We start from the raw sequence: 26,831 nt of genomic DNA, 5'->3' as shown, positions 1-26,831 counted from the left end.
CTCTTGGCTCTTTGGCTAGATCAGCTTAGAAAAATGCAGTTTAGCTACCCTTTCCATACCACTCTTGCCCTGTTCTCATTGCTTCGGCAGGTCGACCTTTCAGTTCAAACGCTATTCTAGTTCTGCCAAATCATTTTGTTCTCATTCTAATTCCCGTGAATGAAATCTCAGTTTTCATTTCTGGTGCTTGTTAACAATGGCAACATTGATGAGGTCTGAGTGAAAATGCTTTATTGGATGAAGCTGAGTGCAGGGGAGTGAGAAGGAGCAGAAACACCAGAAAGAAGTGCTAGCAAGGCAGCAAGGAAGAGCCAGAGGAGCACTCTTAAAGGAAATGCTTTTGGGCTGATTGCTGGCCATACCAGGGCTGGGAACTCTGAACACAGAAACATGGTCAGTTCATGCTGTGTGTTGGGAAATAGCAGCCTTTTATGTTCCTCGTAAATAAGCAGCTTTTGTCAAAAATTGTGTAACTCCATCACCCATTTGTTCTAAAAGAAAAAAAATCAGCGATAGCCAGAAAATGGCAAGCTGCTTTGTTTATAAGAGAAAACAACTGTATGATATGCCAGGCCAAAAAGCCTCTTCAAATAAAAGAGGTTTTAAACTTATTTTGTGGTAGTCAAGTACCTCTGTGTATGAGAGAAGCATCTGGATTTTGGTCCAGGTTTATTCATTCTCCATCTAGCACACACCATACAGCACAACCCAGAGCCTCCGACAGGTGCTGCCATGGGAGGCGGCATTATTTCTTGCTTCAGTGTGCGTCCCCTTCTCTCCTGCTCTGCTGTTTCACAGGCATTGATGTGGATAGCATGTCACCTGTAGGCTACACATTACCTGCAGTTACATCAAATGGCTCCAGGAACCTGGTTTCTGGGAGCAATCACAGTTTGATCCTATCTAGGAGCCAGGTCCCTAAGGATTTCCAAATGAGAAACAAGCCACTTTGCTCTTCTCAAGGCCAAATGACCCCTAGAGTGTAGCTGTTTGGATGCCTTTTGCTCACCTCTTTAAGAGTAAAGATGTCGAAGTTCTGTTATATATATTACTGTAGCTTCTTTAGATTTAATTTAAGCTATATGACCTTGCATTTACAGAATGCCCTTCCCTTCTCTATAATCTAATCAACTCAGTCAAGAGGAATATTTGGACAAAGATGAACGTGGGCCCAGGAGTCAAAAATTAGATTGTGTGCAATTGCATCTGTGGATTTATAGCAGAAATTTACTGCAAAAAGAGGTAATTTTTATCTTCCCAAGCACCCAACAGCAGGGACGGTGAATGGCTGCCACATTTACTGCATGAAATCTGCCAAGGCTTATAGAGTTCGGTCATTAGATGGACAGAGCAGGCAGGCAGGAGGCAATGAATCGGTTAACACACAAGTGGAAGAACAACCTTACAAGAGCTGTTCCCTCTTGGTTGGTAGGACAGTGTTGAGATGAAAGACGTAAACAAGAGTGTAGGAAAATGCAAGGAACAGTTTTGCACCCTCAGAGGTCACTGAAATCAAGTTCTCCAGAATGCAATTTGCACTTTGCTGCTAATGTTGCTCAAAACTACTTTTGCTCATTCAGCCCAGTCAGGGATATCAGGTTGTTCCATCCTGTCCTGGGCCCTGCTCCTCCCTCTGCCTTATCAGCATTTCACCAGGTCCTTGTTTCTGATGAGCTTCCAGGGCTTTCTTCCTGCACAGCAGGTACCTCGATGCATTCACTTTTGACACAGGCTGCTGGGAGGACACACATGCCTGTGGTGCTCTCAAGTGACAACTTTGCTTTTGTTAACACTTGCTTCCCTTATTTCACAGGCTAGGCTCCCTTTGTGCTAGGTGCTGTACAAAACAGTGAACAAAACCCCAGAGCCAGTGCCAGAAGTGGAAATGTAAGACCAGACAGTAAGGGAGTGTACCTGGGGAGATGAGGGAACACAAAGAACGAGGCAATCTTATTTTAATATATTCCATGTAGAATACAGGACATTTGGTTTTGTGTATGAACTGCATGAGAAGTTTGTTTGTGCTGGCATAGGAGCCCCAAATCATTATATTCGCATTTCCAGCCCTGGTTAGTAATATTTTGAATACAAAATTAAACAAATGTTTTACTTTAAGTCACAAAACCAAAGTCTATTCACATTAGGTTTTGGGAAACCTTTATAAAAACAACATAACAGAAGATTTCATCTAAACTGCTTGGCAGCCTGCCTTTAATGGCAACCAGGAGGTTTATTGTTGTGAATTATTTATTTAGTAGAAGCTGAAAGTGTGACAAAATAATGACAAGAGTTTTTTATTTGTAGAAAGTAAATGCTGATAGTTCACAGCAGGAACACGTTGTACAGTGTTAGAAGAGAGACTGCACAAAGAGAGGTGCAAACATAGGAACCCAATTGATTAGAAGCGAGAATAAGGAAGAAAACAGGTAACCAGTGGACAAAACAGAACAGTGGTCAGCGCCTGAAAGACTTCTGGTCATAAAGGATTTCTATATGTTATTCCACAAAAATCTTTCCTGTTACCTCATAACTACATGAAAGAAAAAACAAAGACAATTGAAAAAAAAAAGACCAATATGAATGACCAAGAAAAAGACTTCCTCTGTTATGGGTATATTGCTGTGCACTGCTTTGCTTACAGACCCTGAGGGCATTGTTAGAGCAAGCTGTATTCCTGGTGAAGGAAGTAAGGCCAAGAAATAATGAGGTAGAATGGAGGGGCTATTGGCACAATATTATGATTATTTGAGGAAATAATGTGATATGAAGATTAGCACATAGGATAATAACTATGGCATATAGCAATGCTTTATGGTCCACTCTGTTGCTTAACGTTATTACTCATTCTGTGTCAGGCGCTATTAAACTGAGTTTTAAAAGGAGGCCCTTTGCCTTTTTCTAGCATTGGTGGCTTCAGAGTATTGTTAAGCTTTACAGTCTACGTGTCTCCATGCATAATGTAACACTTACTGGTTTGAACTGTAATTCAGTTTTATAATCTTTTACTACTGTGAGACATTGTCCCTTATGGAATTCCCGTAACCTCAGACTGTATTTTCTCATAAAAACAAACCCAAACAGTTGTTGCCTCTGCTTTATAATTAGCGCAGCCTATTGCCTTTGCACAGGACCTGGGCATCTCAGTATCATCTTATTTCTGCACATTAAGAAGCTAGGCTTCCCTTTGATGTTTGGGGGTGGGAGGGGAGAAGGAAACCAGCCATGACCCAGAGCAGCTCAGTTGGTGACCTCAGTCCTGGCCGAGCCCCCAGCCCCTTGGATCCTGCGCGTCAGATGCAGGACGCACAGTTGTCACCCACTCCCCTCTGCAAGGCCTGGGTCTGCCTCTGCACCAGGACAACACCGTGGCCACCACTGGGGTCTCAGGGAGTCGCTTTGTCAGACTGGTGCAGTAGATGCCTCTGGAGGTCGCAGGTGAAGGCTCTGAAGGCTCTGCAGGTTGGCGGTGGTGCTGCCTGAACTAGCCCTGTTAGCATGCGTGGGCACCTCTTCTCATCAGGAGTTTTGGGCCATCATTTCTTGAGAGATAGGTGTGATCTGGAGCCCTAAAACCAGATCTGGTCACTGGGGAAGCCAGGATTTCAGACCTAAGCTGATCCCCCCAGTGCCTGAGCTGAGCCCAAGACTAAATGCTCCTGGGGCCATAGGAAAGCTCAGATTTGATTTGGTCCTCAACATCAGACTTGCCTTAACTGTAAAATGCCAGAGAAGTCTCTTTGCAGTCTCCTGGTTTGAGCCCTATTGCAATTGTTCAGGCAGCTGTTTCCTACCCCTTCCATAGGACAACGTGGGGATAACCCTGTTTGTTGCCATCCTCAATTTCCCCTGATAGACATGTGCATCTGAGACCACCTCTACTCAGAACAAAGCTGAAAATGTACTACTTTCCCTGCTGTTATCCTGGAATGATGTGCAAGGAAATACCGAGTGTCCAGTGGTCCAGGAGTTAAATTTGGCTCCATTGCCACTTGGAAAATCTGTGATTAGGAAGGAATTTTTTGAACATATCGAGTTTTATTGGTCTAAAAAAGTCAAAGGCACTAAGCTGACTACATTTGTGAGTGCCACCAGCAGGCATCATTTCTATTCACTCTTCACCTCTCTGCCCGGGGAGTGTATTCCTGGCCTTCATATCTCAGCCTGGAAGGAGCCATGTCAGGGTCCAGTGGGGACATGCTTTGTGGACTACAAGTCTCAGCGTCTTGGGACGCGGCGGTGGAGTCCCAGGTCATCCCATGGCTCTCCAAGCTGCTAGGCCATCCAATGCTCCAGCTGGGTCTACAGAGGGAGCAGGGGCAAAGACAGTTTTATTTGTTTGGGAAGCACTCAAACACCATGGTGATGAAGGCTACATAAGCACCTAGGTAAACAGAAAAGACTTTGCTAACAGCAAGCAATAGTGTCTGTTGAGTCATTCTGCTACCCTGCAGTGTTGTTATCACTTTTACATTGTGCAATCGAAAGCTATGAAGTTGGCAATAAAAGTAATGAGAGATGAAATGAATCAATCTCTGCCTGGTTGCACAGAAGACAGCTGTTTGTTATAGATACTCAGTGAAATGTAGAGGGTTGCTTCCAAAGCAAAATTCTAGATTATCAAATATATTTGAGCATTGAGGAAATTCAGATATTGACTGTGATGCCTTAGTATGGACCTTTCTTTAATTAAAACTGTCTACTATTTAACTAAATAATCTCGCCTTCTGTTTCTTCACAACAGTATGCCTAAGGGTTAATGAATCACAGGAAGAGATCTTAAGAGACCACCTAATTCATTCACCACTACAGGATGAATAAGCCTGAAACTGCTGTAGGCTAACAGCTCCTCTTCTCCACATAGTGATCTGTAACTTAATATGTGTAAGCATCCATAGGGGATGCTCTTTCCTTAATCTGTCTCTTAAAATGTATGATGTAAGACACGTATTAAAGGGTAAAACCTTTAGATAAAATGGAGTGCCTCTTCCTCCGCCCACTACCACCCTTCACCATTTTGATTACTGACCCTGAGATGAACTTCATTTCAGTGCACAAGAGGCTCTGCCCACTTTGCCTTTGCACGCGGGGATTTTAGGTGGGATTCATGATGAAAGAGCCCGGTTTTATCAAAGAAGTTGTGTTCCCTTCATATTTCTGGTTCTTATTAGAAGCCTTATTTTCCCATGGGATTTCTTGAGCTATGCTTCAGATTCAGGTATTCAGCTATATTCAAGGTAAACATTCAAGCAGTGGGAACCAAGTTCAACTTCAAGTTTTTGGAGATTCAGCCATCATTTATTTTAATAAATATCACTTTCACTAAAGAGCAGCCAAAGCCAAGTCTCTGGGTCCAAACTCTAGAACATCTCATTTGTATCCAGCTTTCAAAGTTTAGTCCTGCCCTTGTATTGGCTGGCTCTTACTGCCACTGTACTTAGCGAAATTTAGCTCTGAAACCAGGCCTAAGTTCTGTGGTTTGGGCCCATCTCTCATTATTAGTCATATCCTCATCATATCGCTAGCTCTGGTTCGCCACTCCCATTTGGAGAATGAATTCCTCCTATCAGTCTCCCTCTCTTATCCCAACTTGCAACAACTCTATCCCAGCAACAGCTCCAACTTAAATTGCTTCCAAACATAAATGTCTACTCATCCCCCTCATCATTCCCTTTGAGTTGCTGTCTTCTAACTGTCCTTTCCACTTCTCCATGAGCCATCACAAGTTGTTCCCCAGCAGGGTTATTCTGGATGGGCACAAGAATAACAGGGTGGATTTCAGCTTCTTTTTTCTGCGTCAGATCACTCCACTGTTACAGATGGAGACATTCTTCTCTGTCCATCCAACTAATGTTTCAGTTTTTAATTCCTTTTTACCCATACTTTTTTAAACTGAGGCCTTTAGGAATGCCCATGTGCTGCTCCTCGTCTCCACTCTGCACGTGGCATACAAGCTTGCTTCTTTTCTCTTCCACTACTCAACACTCCCTTAAATGTCAGCATTCAGTTGAGAGTGGGTTGGGGAGCAGAGTCTCTTGATCTATGTTCTCAAATCGAAAATATATTACAAATATTTAGTCAGCCACAGAAGAACTCTCTGCAGACTGATGGCATTACCTATTGGATATGAAATGAATCTAAGTCCATGAAGGAAAAGTTTTATGTGGCCATTAAAAAACACAGACGCTCCTCCAGCAAAACTCAGTATCACTGGATTCTTTATCAGCAGATAGAAAACACATGTGCCTTTCTATTGGCAGGAAGTCATAGGATCAAGTTTTTTTGTCTCTAGTAGCTGAAAGAGCAGCACTTCTTTGTGTTTACAACCCCCTAAAACAACCTATAACTGAATCCAGGACCCTAAGTGGGTGTAGGGTGGTCATTACTTACAGAGCACTCAGTGAATCCATTCAGAAGCCCAGAAGGACCAAAGGACACTTTAGCCCGGTCTGCCCTGACTTCATTTAAATTTGATGGAACAGCCATAACGTCTTTCCTATTTATTTTGGTGCTTGCTAACCACTTTTGGGAGGGGGGAGGGGCTTAATTTAAAATTAACAATAAAGCATGAAAAAGCTCCCAGAAAGATGCCTTTTAAGATAATGGAAGACAGTTGCAACCAGAAAGTCAATTGCAAAGAGGTTGACTTCAACCTCAGACAGACAAAATTAACTGCACGAGAGAGACTTTGTGGTTCAGTCATTGGACAGCTGAACTTTTTACCTTGCATTGGGCTGTAACACACACTAGTGAAAGTTATTCGAATTCATTTTATCTACCTTTGTCTGTTTAAAAATTAGGAGGCTAGCCTAAGATTTCTAAAACACGCAAGCACCCTAGACAATGGAGAAAGTCATATTGGAAAGACAATCCAGCTTATATGTCTCAGGACCTACCTGAATTGCTCTCTGGAGGTAACCACAAATTGTCTGTAGAGGAACCCAAAATTACTAGTTTAGCCTTGATCTCTAGTTTTTAAATGGCTTACATTTAATGAAGCAAAACCTATTCATATTGCCCAGACCTGTAGCGACCAGAAGTTTCTGCCTCCTAACGACTGCTTTGGTGGCTTTGAACTGGCAAGTGCTTCAGTAGATCACATCACAAAAGCCTTTCTCTGTTGCCAGTCTCAGCAGAGCTGCAGGGAAATTGATCTAGCTCTTTACCTATGAATGGAGTCCTACTGGGTCAAAGCTAAGTCATGGGCTGAAGTGCTGTGCAGAAGCTTGTCTTCCAGCTCCGCTCTCATCATCTGGCAGATATAGGATTTGGGTTCTGAGGCTACCCTACCTATAGTTTTCATGAGCAGTACACGCTTCTTAAAAAAAGTAGTAAACCCCCTTGGCTATCTAACACATAAACAGAAGAACACGAAATAAGCAGAAGGCCACATTCAGGGGGTAGGGTAATGTTTCCGACTCCATGGTCCTGCTTTGCCACCAAGAATGGAGTCATGATTCAGATATCTGCCTGAGACATTTCTACTGCCCACATAGTGGGATATCAGAACATTTCTCACTTGTTAACATAGCAGTCTCCTCAACAGCTCCTGTAAGGTAGGAATGCACCAAAGCACACCAAAGGTGCGGTCTGCGCTGTATTTCACTCCTGGGCACTACACTCTGATGATCCACAGAGCACCACATGCCTGTTTGTTTACCCTCGGGTTCCAGGATGGTGCTAGTTTCCCCCATGTGAGGCAGCTGAGAGGACAGTTTGGTCCAGCGGGTATAGGTGCAAACAAGGACACACTAGCTGGTCAATAGTCTGGACCTTCATGGTTCTGCAGACACTACCACAGTGTCTGTACAGTTCAGTGGTGTCCAAATTCCAGAAAGACAATGCAATAATTTATACCACCTACTCTAAGGGCTGCCAGATTTAGCTACTTCCTACAGATTCTGAAGAAAGGGAGGTTTCAGATGGCTTTTGAGAGGATTCTCTGCAGCTTGAATACCATGAACAATCTGAATCCTCAGTGAATACAGAGACAAGGTGCTTGTACCAGAGATATGAACTGTGCCACAGTCCCCCAAGTCTGAATTTTGAAGCCTAAACCATTGCCATGAAGTCTTCTACCGCATTATATGGCCTATCCTGTTGAGGTCAGTTAGGAGAGCCAGAGCAAGTTGAATAGAAACAAGCTGAGAGCAAGAACTGCACTGGAACATCAGCCGCTATCGCTTGTAGGGCGTGGAGAATGTGTTTTTTATTGATGTTTTTGCACCATGGGCAATATAGGAGAACTGTGAGGAAAAGGAAACTATTGAAATGAGCAATCAAAGCAGAACAAAACAAGCCAAAAAGTTCCTCTAAAGATATGGAGAGGCCTGTGCCCTCGACACGTCAGCTGTACGAGGCAAATTCATCCTCAGTAGTGCATAGGCTGTTAGATCTCGCCTGCTGAACTGGAGGCTCACAGCTCATCTCCCTCCTCACAGACCGCCATGCCTTGGGTCAGGTCCCGCCCGATGCAGCTGGCTGAAGTGAGCTGCAGCTAGCTGGGGGCCCACAGAGTGGGGGGACTCTGTGGTCTTGTGTTGCATCCCCCTTCACATGCCCTCACATGATGCTGTTTCTTTTACTCCAGCTACTTGAGAAGTCTTCTGTGTAAGCACCGTAGTCGGCACAATCATGCCAGACACCAGAGCACGGGGGACAAATGGAAATGGGAAGACACCACCAGCTCTTCCTCCATTACAGATTCTCAGCGGTCTATTCACATCTATATAGTCTGAGCTGAAGGAGAGCCATTTCAATGGCCGTTAGCAGCCTATGTGTACAGGATTGGGCATCTGTAAGGCTGCTCATTGTGTGCCTTTGCAGCTGCCTGTCACTGGCGCAAAGCCTCCACCCTCCTCAAATAAACAGCTTTTAAAGCAAAGATGGAAAAAAGTACCAGAGAAAAGCGTCAAGGAAAGCAGCAAGTAGCAACAGAGGCTGTAGAAAGACAAACCTGCTAACCACCATGACCAGAAAAAAGGAGATGTTTTCTTCATACTGCCAGCTGAGTAAATAGCTCCATTGTCACTGGGGTATGATTTGTGTAATCCCTTGGAGTGAATACTGCTTCAAATCTACTTGTTTTCTCATGCAACCACACTTCTTGCTGCTGCTCTCAGTACTGCAGCACATAGACCTACCAACAACTCCATTTCCAAAGTGTTAAGTCCCCGCAAAGTATGTTTTACCCCCTTGGTTTCAGGCTCAGCCTCAGATGAATCCATTACCCACAAAAACATGGCGTGCAGCACCCAGCTGGCTCAGCTGCCCTCTCACAGGGCCATGCTGCAAAGCCCCTGCCCAGCTGTGCAGGGTGCACTTCCCCCATGGGGATGCACAGAGTACCCCCAGAGCAAGACCAGAGCCAGCGAGGTGGTGCTGGCTGTGGCCCAGTGGGGTCAGCTACTGGCGGCTGCAGCCACGCGCCAACCCAGGGCAGCTCCTCCTCCTCCAGCAGTAGAGAGCCGATCTGGAAGCTGCCAGCAACACCCTGTGTTGCCAGCAATACCATGCTTCTTGGAGCTGCCCTAGAGCAGAGGGTGTTCAGAGGAAAACCTATCACTGCTGAGGGATTCTGGTTCAACGTGGGGCATCCCATGTTTTATCTCTTCTAAGTGAAGCCTCCTATTACTACATCCTTACCATAGAAAAGGAAATCTTATCTGTGGCGAATCTGGCCCGCGCTTGTATCGTGCCTGTCCTATATCATGGAGCTCAGCACTGGAGGACTGCAAAGATCCTTAATGTTGTGCTGTATTTTTGCCACAAAAATTGCAACCTTAGATGCACAGGCACAAATCTGAATGGGAAATACAGAGGTAAACATCAAAGTTGACCTTCTTACTCTTTCAGTGAGAACTTGGTGTCAATAAAGAAACCGTTTATAAGCAAATCTGTACATTAATGATCTTCTTAGTTTAATGTGGTTGAACAGGAGTAGACACCTTAGGCAGTTGAAATTTGGCTTGCATTGATTTACCAGAACTTATTGAGGGTCCAAAGACCTCGGTACCACAGACAGAAGTAAAATTTGAGAATACATGAAGTTTGAACAATGTAACCACATATTAAAAAAAAAAAAAGTCAAACGAATCAATGCACATTTCTGCATGGAGGTTAAATGAATAGCAACTGAGGTGACACACTAATGTTTGACCCATTAAATTTACACCACGATAGCAGGATTTGTTTGTCTGCATTCAGGCTGGGGGACAGCAGCAGATGTTACCTGCTATGAGGAGAGCTGGGATTTTTAGGTTGCATGAAATGGAAATGTAGACATCATGGGATGGTGTTGGGAACATCCTGGGCATCTAGCCACTTTCAAAGTCCCCCATGCCAACTGGCAGTCTGGCTGCAGAGCACAGCCTCAGTTCTTTGCTGGCACAGGAGCTCTGGCACTAGCACATCTCTGCCTGAACTAGGGCTAGGAAACTGGTGAGGAGGCCAGATCCGGCTCTGGGACATTCAGCATCTGGGCAGTAAGTGAGCAAAGAGCCAGAGATTGTACCAAATCCAAGTAGTCCTCCAAGGGGAGGCAGTGGGAGGAGAGGGGAACGCTCAGAGAATGGGTACCTCACCCTCACAGGCCAACAGTGCAGTCTGAGTGAGGATGACAGCCGCCCCCTGTGTGCTCTCCCCAGGGTAGGCGCCTCCGCACGGTGGTATGCATGACCCAAGGCAATTGCCATGATGGGTAGCTTGTGTGGCACTCTTTAAGACAGAAGCTTTCCGGGTACTGTCTTTGGGGAAATGTGTGTGCTCTGCAATACCCCAAACAACACTGTATATAATAGTAGGCATCTTGCTCCCAAAGGAGGCATCTTTCCTGCGATGTCAGAGTGACCTCAGAACGCGTTCCTAATTGGATCCATGCACGCACTCCCCTAAGGCACTCCGACACTCTTCAAACCCATTCACTCGCCTCATGGATCATTCAATCCCCTTGCTACTGACAGAGCTACTCCCAGAAGGTTTCTTTGATGTCTGTTTGTATATAAGTCCTAAATTATTTTATAAATAAACATCTGGATGGAATTAAAAATAAATCCCATAAAAATAAATCCTGTTTGCAGATAAAAAACTGCTTTTGAGAAAAATTTTACATTTTTCTCCCCCTTAAAACCAGACGTGGAAAAAAATCTTCCCCAGTCTCTGTTTTCCATTTAGTGCTCAGCTACAAACTCAGAAGTGTCAGGTTCATCTTCCATGCAGACATGTTGAGAGGGCTGATTGCATGTACCATGGCATGACTGCGCCAAGAAACAAATTCTAGCCCTATTCCCTGTCTCATACATAATAAGCACCCCAGGATGCCGATGTGAGTGTATAGCTAGAAACAGGCTCACAAGTCTTCTCCTGTTTCCAATAGCTTTCCAATCAATAGTGGGTTCCAGGTCTGGAGCAGGCATCCGCCTTCCTACCTTGCAGGTGACTAGACCCATCCAACCTTGGGCCTTGAGTGCAGCTGGGTCCTTCCACACTGTTGCTCACAGAAAGGCTTGTATCTCATGCACTTGCAGGGCGCTGCTGAAGCCTTCTTTTTGCTCTGTGACTCCATATGTTCCATAGCTGGTTGACAGATGATGGACTCACCAGCAGCATCTGGTACGTAGCCAGAAGAAAGCTGCCAGTAGGGGCAAGCTACGTCAAGGGGCATTAGGCTTAAAAGAACTCCTGAGAATGGGACCATTCCCTGGCTGCAGCCAAGTGCTGTGACTCTTCGCCTTCGTATGACCCACCGTACTAGATATGTCCCTCAGCCTATCACAGGCACTAGCTTCTGCATTGGAAAAGAATTTGCTGAGATGCTTGTGCAACCTCCTGTGTAGTACTTGAGATTACAGGCCTGAGACTGAAATCCTTTCTAAAGACGTATGGTACTCATAAGCACTTCAAGATACACAGAGCTGCCTGGGATAGGAAAGGGAAAGCAGAGATAGATGAGAACACAACTGTCCACCTCTGGTGGTCTCTGCCTCACCTCTAAACGTGTCAGCTCCAGGTCCGCAGGCAAATGAAGAATGTCCAAAGGCTTCTCACCTGCTTCCCAGCTCCACATGCCTCCTCTCCAACACAGATTCCCTTGGAAGATCAGCGACCACCATCGCCACCTCTCCACTTCCATGGCAAAGCGGCATCAGTATGCTGAACTGCTCTGAGGATAGTTGCACTGGTTACTTGCAGTCTTCATTTCAGATGTTCAGGCACATGTTCTTCCTGACAGTATTTGTTGTTCCTGTTCTGTTATTTTAATCTGGAAAGAAGGAGATCAAGCATTATCCATTTACCAGCTTTTCTACAGAGCATAAGCATTCCATGGGTGTTCCTTGGGGACCCATTATTCAAGAACACTATAGCTCTTTCAGTCTATTTCTGCAAATCCTCTTGAAAGAGTGTCTGAGCTAACAGTGTTGCCAATACCAAGCTTTCAAGAATAATGAGCCAGGCCTCAAAAGTCATGAGATTAGCTTTAAAATAGAGAGTGTTTTAGTTTTTTTTTCTAATATAAAACTAATCATTAAAATTTGGCATCCATTTTATTTACTTTCTGTTTCTAAATCTTTGGCATATGCTCAATTCACACTTTCAAGCCTTTTCCCTGTAACTGTTTAGAACAGAAGTTGACACTCTTAAAAGTTGACTCTCAAGATTCAGGGAGCTGGAGCTTTGTGAAATCTGAATTCAGGGATAACTGTGATAAAATTGCAACAGCTGGGACCGCTGAGTTAGCTATGGCAAAAACTGATTGGTAAGAATTCCAGGATTTTGACTTCAGCTTACATTTAAGCCTCTCTAATCCTTCAGTAGAACCCACCTCTGAATATTACCAAGTCAATTTATGGGTTATGTTACTCTGGTCCATATGTACTTTTGAAAGATACATTTCTCTCTCCAAAGTGTATGGACAAGTATCTGTCTTCCTCAGCTCTCCACTATGAAATTTCAGTAGATTTCCACTCCGGATTATTGGATATCTAGATGTAAGTGTCTAACTGAAGGCGTCTATATACAGGGCAGGTCTCTAAGCTCCCATTATAGTCAACGGAGAGCAGGGTTCAAGTTGGTGGCCTACGCATAGACATCTGAGGTGCTCTGAGTACCTCCACCCCACACCCGTAGAGTAACCTCTACGTGTTATTCCAGAAGGCAGCAGTCTCCCATTAGACCTCTGGTTGCCCGTGTTTGCCAGGACTGTATGATGCCTCAGATATCCTCAGGTATCTTAACTGGTATTTGCCCACCAATGTGTAGGCAACTAAATAGAGCCTGTAGTCAATAAGTAACTAAACTGGTGAACTCTAAGTAGAGTGTGGAGTGCTATTCAGCTGATGAGATGTAGGTATTTGTTTGTGTTTCACTCATGTGTCTATAATCTGAATCACACATTACTGTTACAAATGGTCATTGCCTTAAATTACGTTTCCAAGGTGAGTAGACCTGAACTAGCAAAGTTTTTTTTTGTCTGAGCGCATCTCCACGATGGGTTCTCTTGTTAGTGTATGGCTGTGCTGAGAGCTCCTGTTCATACAGTCCCATCAAGTAATACCACTATTTCTGTGAACAAGGCCATGCGGAATGCAGAATTAGTTCTTCCAATTATACAATCCCTATGTTGTCATTTACCTGTCCAGCTAAATCTGTAGCAGTAACCAATATTTGTTATCTTTTCTTAGGGCTAATCACACTTCTGTGGTCTCTCCTTTACAGTGACATCTCCGGTGGCCTGAATTTTGAAGGCTTACTTCGCCAGCTCTTGACAAATTTTTGCAGCTTAGACATTTGATGTGGTTATTTGGAAGCAAGAAATTTAAAGTTTAAATCACCTTGCTGCTCAGGGTCAGAGATGTTAGACAGAAAGTTGGAGGAGCACATTTATGGCATTGACACACAAAGGTAGTAAAGGTCTCTACCCTTTTACTGTTGGGGCACAGCTATGCTTTGCTGAAAAACAAGCTCTTATTGCTCTGACTATTGCACTGGCAATATGTCCTGCTGTAGCAGCGTAGAGTTTCTGGCTCACCAAATCTAACCCCTGCCTCAACCCTCTATCAGAAGCAGCCACGTCATACAGCCCCTTTCAGGGACTGAGCTAACTCCATCTTCAAAGCAGTTGTGGTTTTGCATTCAGTCCTCCTACTGGGAGGGTGTTCCAAAACTTCATGCCTCTGAGGAGAAACGTCATTTCCAGCTTTGTGGTTAGTATATTCCCATTTGTTCTTATGCCAATGTTTTCTTTTAAATCAGTAGACCTTCTTCCCCCCAGCCCATGCCTACCTCAACTGTATCGATAGAGTGGTTGTATTGGTACTCAGGATGCATAAGGTTATGCTTTTGATCTCCCATCATAAAAGAGGGTCTCCATTCCCTTGCGCTTTCCCGCAGCCTTTACTTCTACACCTTACCTATTTGATTTCCTTTCTTGAACATGAACAGTCAGAAGACTACACTGTTTTCGGGATAGTATTAGTACGTCCCCCTCTCTACTGGAAGTACTTTAACAGTAACATCCCAGTCTTATTTCCCTTGTTCATAGCCTTGTTATGCTTATGACCTATTCCAGTTTTTGGTTAATATACTCATGTTTTTCACCTGGTATATGGTTTTTAGTGGACTGTGAAATTTGTAGAAGTTTGCAAAGACCATTCCTTTCCCTGAGTGCAAAACTTCAAATTCTGTAATATATTTTTATCTCTATTGCTCCTGTTCTTATGGTGATTTTAATTTTTCTGAATGACACTGAATTCCTCCTATCAATCCACATTTCCCTCTGATATTGTGACATCAGGATATTTCATAAACACATTCCTACACTGTTTCAAGATTATTAACGAAAATATTCAGTAAGAACAGCTCAAAGGCTCCTCTTTGAGGAACCCTGCTGATGACCTTCCTGCCTGCAGATGTTACTTCTTACAAAATTACTCTCTGCCATCGATTTGTTCCTCAGCTCCCTCCCCATTTACCATTTGTTGCCTAATCCTCATTTTTCCTACTTCAGATAATGAATTCTCTTGTGGCATCATACCAAATATTAGACCTACTTCATATCCTTGTGTAAAAAATAATTGCATCAGAGAAAGAGATAAAACTCATCTGGCATAACTTTTATAAACTTATGATGCTTTTAATCCATTTTCCATCTATGTCCCTGTTTTTAATGATTCTTTCCATGCAGTTTATTGTCCTGCCAAATATACTATTGGGGTGAAGCAGACTGCAATTGCCTTTATTACTCTTGTTTTCCTTCTTAAGGGTAGATACTGAATTTGCTTTTAGTTGCAGCTTCACTAATTTACAAGACTCCGTAGCTCTGCCCCGTATGCAGTTTCATATGCTGGTTCTGCCTGCCTTCAGACTCAGAGAATGCCCCTTGGATTTTGAGTACCTACAAGTTTTTAAAGCCCTTTTCTAGATCAGATACAATCATCTCTGTTCTAACACTCCTATGTTATCTTCCTTTTCCTCCTGTATTCAACATTACCCTTTTTGAAAACTGTGGCAAAGTATTCATTTCATTAGGTAGGCACATTATCTTTAACTTTTGTGGCACAAGGCCCCATTTCTTTCCATGGTCTTGTCATTTGAAGAACCTTCCTATGTGTTTTAATGACCTCTGCAAGGTCTATATCAACCCAATTTCTTGCATTTCCCCCTTTATCATGCCTGATCTGTAACATCTGTCTGCTGTTCTCCAAATATTACACAGCCAGGTAAGGGAATCATCTTGCACCTTTTGTGTGAAGAAATTCCAGGTTTCATTCTCGTTCAAGTTCTTGAACTAACTTCATTTGTTCCCTTTGAAACTAATGAACACTTGTCCCTTTAAAATTGCAGAAAATTTTAAATTTTCTGTTACCTTTATTTTTATTTGCTTTTGCATCTAGCTCAAGCAAAATCTACTTGCACTTACTCAATCCAAGGATATTTTTATGCTCTATGACTTTTGTGATTATTTACCAAAAGCAAGACTAAAATAACATTGCCTTTATTTGATTCAGCGACTATGTTGTTTAACAGACTCTGCTGGCTCTCACTTTCAAGAATTCCTCAATGCCACTGCTATTATTATTCTTCCATTTATATATAAAAAGTGAAAATCAAACGTAACCCTACCATTCCTGGTAGTATTTATCTCCCTAATAGTTTTCAGAAATCTCTGTCTATAACTATACTTGTGCAGACACAGCACAAATGTTTTCCAGTACTTCTGCAAAGTGCAGAAGCAGTCTGGTATTAAAGGAGCTCTGCTGGAACTGGAATTAATATTACCGTAAGAAATATATTTGTTGTCTGGTGAGAATATGGACGGATACTTAGGCCATTTGATGAATTTCTAAGTCACTTGAAATGAATAATGGGCAAAAAGCTGAATGACTTCTGTGGTACAGTCTATATTGTAAAGATAGAGGCTAGGGGAGAGATTCAGAAGGTCTGGACTTTGAGGTGGGTGGAAGGTAGATTAAAAGGATTCTGTGGCTGCCATCATTTGTAAGCTTTTCAGCAGTGTAGGTTGGACTGGTATGTGCCTACTCATGATGTCCAGTAGTGCTCTCATTACATAAAAACTACAGCTTTTTCTACTTCTCTTTCATTTAGTACTATAGGTGCTCCAAATTGCTCTGGACATCTCTAAGATAGATCTGTGGTACTAGCGCAAACCATGCGGTCCCACTTTGTCTCAGGGCCCTCTTTTATTCAGCAGTACAAACATAGCCAAAGTGGGCACAAGTATAAAAGCAAAAGCGCAATTTGCTTGTTTTGTTTGGGAAAGATGATTTTGACATATCTGTGCAAACCAAACTGTGCCCACAGCAGGGGACATCGCCAGTAAATATACCCAATAAAATTGCCTTAGCAGCAATGGAGGGTTAAGGTAAGTGTGATGGAACAATCAGGTTCAAATTAGAAGGGTCCTCCTTTGCTCCCTGCAGTGGTGATCTACGGCAAGTGGGAGAATATCTGCCCTGCTGTGGAGCCTGCCCTTCTCTCCCTGCTGTCAATGTGATGGATGCATGCAGCTCTGTTTAGAAATGTGGCTGATTAATTAAGTGTGGCTGATGCTATGGAAGCCTGGTTTGATGATCTGTGGCTAAAAACAGGGTTAGTGTTGGCAATTGCTTTCTAGAGCTGGAGTGGGACTGATGTAGCATGGAAGTCCTCCAAAGTTGATAGAGTCAGGAATTTCTTTTGTCAATGGAATATATCTTCTTCAGAGGAGAAATATATGTTTCCAACCAGACCCCTCCTTGGGTCTCCAGGGAGGAACAGTTCTGAAATACCTAAAGCCAAATTTGTATCACAAGACAGATGCTCTTATGCCTGTTCCACACTTATTTAATAGTTTTTTTATTTGTTGTATTGTCCATATCTGCCTATGTCTATCTTTGTTGGAAGTTCTGAACTCTTGAACTTCATACTGAATACTTAGAAGTTTGAGGACCTGCTGTATGACCATGCAAATGCTGAAACTGACTGTCAGTTAAACAATCCTATTGTTTGTTCTTGTTGTTTCTTTTTTAGGATCATGTTGCATATAAATGCTCTGTCATTCAGCTTGTTTAAGATATGACAGGTTTTAAGCAGACTGGGATGTAAAGAACCAAAATGCAGATTTACAACAAACCTACTACACCCTACTGAATGACCATGGGTCTACTTTGTGATCAGGAGTAGTCAGCGTGGATTCACGAAAGGGAAATCATGCTTGATCAATCTGAGAGCCTTCTCTGATGGAATGACTGGCTGGGGAGATGAGGGCAGAGCAGTGGACATTGTCTCCCTGGACTTCAGCAAGGCTTTGGACACTGTCTCCCATCACATCCTCCTAGGGAAACTCAGGAAGTGTGGGTTGGATGAGTGGACAGTGAGATGGAATGAGAACTGGCTAGATGGCAGAGCTCAGAAGGTTGTGGTCAGTGGCACAGAGTCAAGTTGGAGGCCTGTAGCTAGCGGTGTCCCCCAGGGGTCAGTCCTGGGCCCAGTCTTGTTCAATATATTCACCCATGACCTGGAGAGTGCACCCACAGCAAGTTTGCTGATGATACTGAACTGGGGGCAGTGGCTGACACACCAGAGGGCTGTGCTGCCCTTCAGAGGGACCTGGACAGGCCGGAGAGCTGGGCAGAGAGGAACCTCCTGAAGTTCAACAAAGGCAAGTGCAGGGTCCTGCACCTAGACAGGAATAACCCCAGGCACCAGGACAGGCTGGGGGCTGACCTGCTGGAAAGCAACTCTGCCGAGAAGGACTTGGGAGTGCTGGTGGACACCAAGTTAAGCATGAGGCAGCAACGTGGCCTTGTGGCCAAGAAGGCCAATGGTCTCCTGGGCTGCAGGAGGAAGAGTGTTGCCAGCAGGCGGAGGGAGGTGATCCTCCCACTCTACAAAGCCCTGGGGAGGCCTCACCTGGAGGACTGTGTCCAGTTCTGGGCTCCCCAGTCCAAGAGAGACACGGCACTACTAGAGAGAGTCCAGCGGAGGGCTACCAAGATGATGAGGGGGCTGGAGCATCTCTCCTCTGAAGAAAGGCTGTGAGAGCTGGGCCTGTTCAGTCTGGAGAAGAGAAGACTGAGAGGCGATCTGATCCATGTGTACAAGTATCTGAAGGTGTCGAGAGGATGGGGCCAGCCTCTTCTCGGTGGTGCCCAGCAACAGGACAAGAGGCAACGGGCAGAAACTGAACCACAGGCAGTTCCATCTGAACCTGAGGAAAAACTTCTTCACTGTGAGGGTGACCGAGCACTGGAAGAGGTTGCCCAGAGAGGTAGTGGAGTCTCCTTCCCTGGAGATATTCAAAACCCGCCTGGACGTGATCCTGGGAAACATGCTCTAGAGGCCCCTGCTTGAGCAGGGAGGTTGGACTGGATGATCTCCAGAGGTCCCTTCCAACCTCAACCATTCTGTGATTCCGTGATTCTGTGATACTTTCACTTTGTATGGCCATAATCTTGCTGAAATCATGTAATGGGAAATTACATAACTAGGAAATTTAGCCCCAAAACTGAAAAACTCTGCTCAAGAAACTGCTACGTATCTCCCAATGCCTGGAGGACCAGTGAGTATTACAGCCTTAATTTACTTCCAACAGGAGTTAATCAGCGCAATTACCTTCATATATTAGAAAATTTCCCCCTTAAGGCTTTGCAGGCAAAAACAGTGCTAGTTTGTGATGTTATATCACCCTGTTAGCGGAGATGTGCCAAGAGCTGTTTTTTAATTTCCCTTTAAACAGGTGGAGGGAGGCTGCTGGGATCAGTACTGTCTCTCAGTGGTGCTGCTGTGTCCCTTGCCCTGAGGAAGATGCTCTCTGCCCTCCAGCTGCCTCCTAGCTCCTCCCTTAACTCGCCCAGGAGCTCCCATGTGGAGACGAAGATGCTAAGCCAAATAAGGGCTTAGAATTCTTGGGGAATCCAGGTACCTAAGCAGGAGTCAGGAGCCAAAATAGCATTAGGGACGTGGCTGTAGAGTACATCAGTGGTTCTTCTGACTGGCATCCTCCTTTGCATGAGGGAGTCTTGCCTGCTCACTCTGAAGAAAGACCAGGCAGAGTAAAGCCCAGGGTTGCAGTCGTGTCTGCACGACTGATTCCCCTGCCTGCACGCCTGGGCAATGACAGAGGCAGGCCCAGGAGTACACAAGCAGGGAGCTGCAGAAGCTGCTAAAGACCTTTCCTCCTTCCTTAGATTTTCAGCCAGTAATAGCATGGGCTCATTAACCAAGCACCTCTCTGAGCACCTCTCCTGAGTGCTCAGGCAGCATTAAAACATGACTGTGTGTGTGTGTGTGTGGGAACGATGCCTAGAGGTCCTGTGTTTGATAGCATCTGTGCCAGCCATAGTAAGGCGGCCCCCATGGTTGGCCTTGGATGCGTCATGTCCTGTGACCTGATGGGGCCTTGCTTCAGCCTTTCTTGTTCTCACAATTCCTCCAAATTGCTGATGAGGTGCTGCTGCTCTCTCTCCCCAGCTTGTCAGTCGGTGGCCAGGAATTTGGCCATTTTTAAAAGCCTATAGACTAATAATCCTCCCAGACCTACTACTTGCATTTTCATGGGTGTAATGAAGTCATTTATTTTGCTGTGAAATATGCTTACTGTAGAGTACAAGAGCAGGACTGCACAGACCAGAGAACTCAGCTACAAACAATGTCAGATCTTTTGCTTCAAAATGAGTTCTTCTGAGACACTGAGATATATTTATATATAAAATAATAAATGAACCCTAGCGAAATGGGTGAGTGAAGCACAAAATCAGCAAAATGACAGTACAGGCTTCTGATTTGCATCAATAGGAAACATTAAAAAAGTATACACAGTGGCCAGATGATAACTCAAATGGTTGAAAATAACACAGATATTGTTCTGACCTTGTGTGGAGTTTTGCTGCTTCAGTAAAAAATATTATTGCTGTTGACCATTTGTTCCATGGGGGAATACAATATGTATTGGATTGGTAAGGATTTTTTTAGGAGTAGTAGACAATAAATTAATGAGGTAGTCCTGTGCTTTCTTAAAGTTGCAGACAGCATTACATGCAGATAGCATTAAATGCAGATATATTTTATTAATGCATATGGCATTATCTTTGAAGAGCTGAAAAAATTCTTGTTACCGTCACCCCCTGCAGCAGATGTCAGAGTTATTTTTTCCAGACCAACAGGGCATTGCTTCTTCTTGTAAGCTCTTTTGCCAGGCAGAAAAGGAAACAGTTAAAACTTTTCTCTATCTGTTCCTCTACTCATTTGCTTCCTGCCCGTCTGTATTGGTATGTTTAATAGCAGCATGGCTGCTCTCCCCCTCCATTTTCCCCCACCATGTAAGCTGAGAAATATGAACTTCCTCAAGGCAGACAAGGGAGCTATTTGACCACAACAACCATTTTTGAAAGAGCGTGAGTGCTCCTACATCTCTGTGCTTCAGTTTCTTGTCTGTATAACAGGAAAAGTAGCTGTCCCTTAGAGTATTTCTCCCCTGAAAAAGTCCCTTGAATGCTGTTATAAACCCTTTGTCTGTTTGGGATTGTTACTTTCTTAAATGTACGTATACTCCAGCAGAGAGGCAAGTGTGCATCAAGGTGGCAGGGATGAAAATTAACCTGAGGAGAGCCAGCTTGTTGGTCAGTTTACATATAGCTCACGAGCTGCACGTTTCCTTTGAGACTTTGTGATGCTGCCCACAGCCACAAGATATTAAAATGTTAAACAGAGGCCAAAAGGGACAGACCACAGGGGCTGTTTCCCTCAGCTCAGTACTCCCTCGGTGACCTCTGGGGAGATTTTCCTCACACTCTTTCCTCTGCCTGTTCTTCCCCTCTCTTCTCTGGGCTCTCTGGTGCTCCCATCCTGTTCCCATCCATGTAAATTGGCTGTAACTTATTATCGTGGCAGAACGGCTACATCATGGCGGCAGTATGTGTCTTCTCCTCCATTTGGAAAACACACCCTGCTTTCACTTCGAAATAATCTGGGAGGATGATAGCACATGTTCTGAAACTTCCCTTTTTTTATCTTACAGTTATCTGGCAGAAGTCTGGAAAGCTGGTGATCTGTGGAAAAATTAATGAGGCCGCTGACAACTGTTACAAGACAATGTCCTTCGCTGAGGACACAGATATGATGATGTTCATGACAAGATTACAGCATCATTTTCAGGGCTGAAGTTCCTCATGGGATATGAGCGAGTGCACTACACTGAGAGAGGTGGTGAGAAAGCACATAATAATAGTATTACCAGCAGAGAGGAAAGATTCATCCCTTCTAGTGTCCAGCCTCTAATACCAATGGATAGTGAAAGCCTAGGGCAGAAAATAAGAACAGCAAGTAAGATTCTTCCTCAGAATACTCTCATAGCCTCCAAAAATATGTGACTCAATTATTTCTGGAAACACAGATTATATCTCTGTGTTTAAACGTGCTCCATGAATTCATATTACATTAATCTATGATTTCATGTACATTTTTAGAATACATAAAACTTTGGGGCGAGAAGTTCCAAACATTCCCTATTCTCCTTCTTCATGCCACTTACCGACCTCTGTCATTCCCCAGTTCATTCATTTCCTTTGGCACCTGAATCCTCATCTATTTAGTTGTTCCTTGCACACACACCATTATGCAGCTTTGCTCCCTGTCTCCATTCATTGCAATTTCTCCAGTTTTACTCTATGCTTTCTGAGCTAGGGACAGAGAGGAGGCTGCATGGGCTTCTACAGTGATCAAATGAGGTTTTGTTTTGTTTTCTAAGTTTGCAGACTGGGACAGAAGGTATGCACGAAAACGGAGTCTGTGATCCGTGTGGGCTGGGAAAGCATCTACAGGCAGTGAGTAGGATGCACTGGGGGAGGGAGCTCTGCTCTGAGCTGGGGTGTGGATGCGATGACCTCCAGAGGCCTCTTCCAACCCAAAAGTATTCTAGGATGCTAATTTGTACTTGATTTTAAGATTCATGAGCTATATGTCGTTTTCTTTCCTTTCTGTGCTTGTGGGTTTACCTAAGTGCAACTGTGTTATTCAGAGACTCTTACTTGCTTTTCCCTTAATCAGCCTGAGTTAACAGTGATTTCAAGGTGTTTTCAGGGCTGCTAAAAGACATCCCAACTCCCACAGATGTGGGGAGCCTCAGATATGATTCCCAGCTCCCTGACACGTTATCCAGGGTACCCCAGAGTAGCAAAGTGTGTCTCTATTTTTGGTGCATACTCCTGTTTGGAAATTGAGTGCCCCATGAAGAAGGGATGTCATTCATTAACCAAGATAAGCCAAGCAGGACTCTTTGGCACTCTTATGCCAGCAAAATAGCAAAGAACTTGCTTGAACCTCTTGGTCCTGCATAGATTGCAATAGGAGAGTTAGTTTAGTTGCATGATTTTTTTTTAACCTTTTGTCTGGTTTGTATATGTAGACAAAGCTAATCTGGGCAGCACATGTCATTGAATCTATAGGTGGTGTATTTTGGATGACTGGGCTCAATGTTACAGTCATCAATGTTACGCAATATTAATTATAAGTCAAAACACTTTAGTTACTTTTATATATATTTGTATCTAGTTATCACGAAAAGTGAAATAATTCAATAAAGCCTGGGAGACTCCAGCAAATGTTTTGCGGGACTCCTGAATTCATTTTTAACACTGGCCAAATTTTCAGGTTTTAAAATGTCCAATGTTATTTTTATCGTCTAAAAAGATGGGTTCTGAGGTGAGAAAATGACTGAGGACAGAGCAATTAAACCTTTAGTTTGAACTAGGAGACCTATTTCTATGTTACTTGCTGATGGTGACAGAAACTAAGACCAACAGCTTGCTCCACATGTGCTTTTGAACCACTCAGGAGTAACAAATCCTGGATGTTCTCAGTTTAGGCTGGTTTCCACCAAATGATTTAGGTTCCTGGAAATCTTAGGGAGGAGGGAAAAAAGGTGAGAACATTCAAAGTTTTTTTGACAAACGAATGAAATTTTTAGCCACAAACTGAAAGTTTTTGGATTAATGGGAACTTAAATGCCTCCAGCTCCCATTCTCTTCTCAGTTGCCTCACTTGGTCTACACCACATATGAGGCATCAGAGTTTTTGCCACCCCCACACCACAACATATACCCCAAGTACCTCTTGGAAGTTCAGGCTACAGAGACACCAATTGATGTGTTAATCAAATTGAAACACCCTAAAGGCATCAAGGCCTCATTGTAAAAATGAAATTATTATGCTTTTTATCAACATACTTTCCTTTTCAGGCACCACGTTCTTAAGGGAAAGAATCACAACTTTTAAGCAGGCACTTTCTGTGAAAACTTCTATTTAGTTGGAAACCTAGATGTTCTTTGAAAGAATAAAGCTATTTTATTTTTCTTTGAAAAATAAAAATAAAATTAAAAAAAAAAAGGATGACATCCCATGACAAACCCTTGTTTCGCATTCGACTTCCTGAGCGAGCCAGTTTCCCTGGTTCGGTCCGTCACTGACCTGATGAAAAGGTCCATCTACCTTTTCATGGTTATTTCTGAAAGGATAATAATTATGAGGCCAAAGTGGAAATCAGCCATGTTGTGGTCCCGTTATACAGGCTTTCCGGGGTGCAATACACCTGAGGACTGATTTGTGGCTTGAACAGGTACCCATAAAAGCAGATACCCTCGAAAGCAGATACCCATCATCACCAACAAGCCGGCTCTCCTCCACGGTCCCGCTAGGGGATTTCTGAAGTGCATCGCCACGTCCCGCTTGGAGACTTCCCCGCTTTGAGGCCTGTCGCTCGGAGAAGCGCCGAGGCGAGGCGCCGCCGGCCGGGGCACAAACGGGTCCAGGCGGCCGCCAGCCGGGGCCGCGTGGAGGAAGGGCGGCAGGGCAGCGGGGAGGCGGCGCGTGGCCGCCTCAGGGCGCGTGGCCGGCGCGAGGGCTCTCAGCCATCCTCGCCCAGCCCTTGGCTGCCGGCGCAGGGGGCGGCCGGCCGCCAGGGCCGAGGTGGGGCGTCAGCTCAGACCACCCTGAGGCTCAGGGAACAGCACAGCCCTTGATCTTAACCCAACCCCGTGCTCCAGATAGCGAACCGGACGGCGCTGTTAAGCTCCTTAGCCCACAAGCGCTGTGGGGAGGGGGCTGCTTTCCTGCTCAGGGTGTTGTCTGATGGAGGCAACCACCCGCGCAACACCTGAGGGGAGACCTGCCAGCACGGCGGCTCGAGGCAGGCGACTTCGCCCCTGGGGGAGCGTGGCCAACGCCGCAGCTGGCACGGCACGGCACGGTCCCCAAGATGGAGGCGGCCGGTGTTGGAGGCCCTGGCTGGGCCGCGGGCGCTGCAGGAGACGGGGATCGCCTTACTGCAGGCGGCAGCAGGCTTTCTGGGGGGTTGTTTTGTTAAAACGGCATTTTGTTGCTTTTAAGGAACTGAGGGCAGCTGACCCGAGGTGCTGGAAGCGCCGTCGCCCCGGGAAAAGCACATGCCTGGTGCCAGCAGAGGCCGATGCTCGGAGGCCGGCTGCGAGCCCGCCTCGATCACGCCAGGGCACGTCCGACACCAGCAGCACCTCCTTTTGCTTCACACAAGCAAACAAAGCCTAAGTCCTTCTTTTAAATGGGAAGATTATACTCGGTGAATCCCGTCAAGGCAGGCGGAGACACCACGTCTCAAACGAGAGCAAAACAGCAACCAAAAGCGTAATTACAATGCCTAATCTCCCCCCCCCCCCCACCCCGGGAATATTTCCCCCTCACCTCCGGTTGAACTCACCCTCCGTTTGCAAGCTGGAAATCCAGCTAATCAGCAATGTTTGCAAAGCTTTCCTAGCGCTCAACAAATGCTGTTTCTTTGCTCTGTTTGTCAGCCTAGCGGCGCGATTATTGCCCAGATCTGAGACGTGATTACCCGTTATGCGGAGGAGGGGGGTAGGGCGGCGCAGAGATAATGTAATAATGAAATCCATTGTCATGAGTAAATCTGAAGGAGCGTTTAGATGTTTTTCCCCTTTTTCTGACCCACTTGGTACTCACATGTCCGGCTCTGCTGAGAGGGTTGTTTACCCTGCGTGAAGGTAACCCGAGGGGCGTGAGCAGACCACCCTCTCTCAGCTCGGCCGAGGGGCTGAATCTTTCCTGTTCTCAGTAAAAGGGAATAAACATAAAAAAATATTCTGCTTAGTCCTTTCTGCGCCAGTGTGCATGAAATGCGTCAACGATAAAACCAAACTCTGCCTGCTGTCCTCCTCCAGGATGACCTGGACATTCCTGCGCTGGAAGTAGGAGAATTTTTATGGTGCAGCTCATCGTTTCATAGATGAGCAGGGGGAGAGAGGAGGAAGGTATCTGGCCCTCAGTCCTCACAGAGCACCCAAGACAACCCAAGGCACTCTTTGGATTCACAGCCCTAGTGCACCATATCTGTGATACCCAGCCCGCTCCGATTGCAATAGCAGACACTTCCCTATTGCAGTGCCAGATTTCTGTCTGCTTAAAAAAAATAGATTTCTTTCTATTCTGAATCTCTCTGCTTCTGCCCTTATTATTTCCAGATTGCTTTTATTTTAGATACTTCTCCTATTTAGTTCTTACTTCCCCAGTTTGTGACACTTCTTACTTCATGTTTACTCCCTTTTATATTTTTAGCCTGGTTTCCTAAGGAAATGATGCAAAAGCAGTCGTGCTGTCTGTGGGTCTCTCTATGTTCTGCTCCCTTCCCCCCTAAAAAGAACTGGATTTTGGTCCGCTCTATCTGCATCTGATAGAGGAGTAAAGATTTCCAAGATTTTAAATTCCTGCAGATGCTGGGAAAGCAGATATCCTTGCAGCAGAAAAAACCTGATTACTGTCCCCTCAGATGCACCACAGATAAGGCTGCAATCCATAGCAGGCACCACAGAAATTCTACCAGACAGTGCTGTAAGGAGTGCCCAATCTGCGGAAAAATCATTAGTTGTTTTTTGCATCTGAGCAGATACCACAGACTCCAGTCCTGAGCCGTGAAGCCGTAGGAAAACAGACTTTTAATGAGCACAGCCATTTTTCTCCCAGCTTGAGATAGTGTCCCTTCTGCTGAGAGCGAGATATTTCAATCGATAGTGTCTCCGAGCCTCTGGAGGAGAACACAGAGCCATTCACAGAGCCTTCCTGCCTCCACGTCAAAGCTCCTCTCGTCTATGGCTGCAGGCAGAGGGGATGGACAGGAGAGAGAAGATTCCACTCCTAAACATGCATTTATCCCTTTCTCAAGCCGGTCTTAACCCCACTAGATCTGTGGCAAGGACCAGTCTTCAGCGCTTCACAGTCCCTCAAAGGATACTTGAGCTGCCTGGACTGAAGCCCACAGTGGGCAGTGGTTATGGGCCATTGAGGGTATGGCCTTC

General features: G+C 44.8%; 1 long non-coding RNA gene across 1 annotated transcript; it reads right to left on the bottom strand.

The window, feature by feature from the left end:
• Positions 1-10,022: 10,022 nt before the first annotated feature.
• On the bottom strand, positions 10,023-25,552 carry LOC138065838 (uncharacterized). Its single transcript, XR_011138900.1, has 4 exons — positions 25,483-25,552; positions 21,728-21,791; positions 12,043-12,256; positions 10,023-11,913 (listed from the first exon to the last, which is right to left on the bottom strand). It is a non-coding gene; the product is annotated as an uncharacterized lncRNA (long non-coding RNA).
• Between the last annotated feature and the right edge of the window lie 1,279 nt (positions 25,553-26,831).

This window comes from Struthio camelus, chromosome 1 (assembly GCF_040807025.1).
Source record: "Struthio camelus isolate bStrCam1 chromosome 1, bStrCam1.hap1, whole genome shotgun sequence".
NCBI classification, from domain to species: Eukaryota; Metazoa; Chordata; class Aves; order Struthioniformes; family Struthionidae; genus Struthio; species Struthio camelus.
This window is presented reverse-complemented; position numbering and strand designations above follow the sequence as displayed.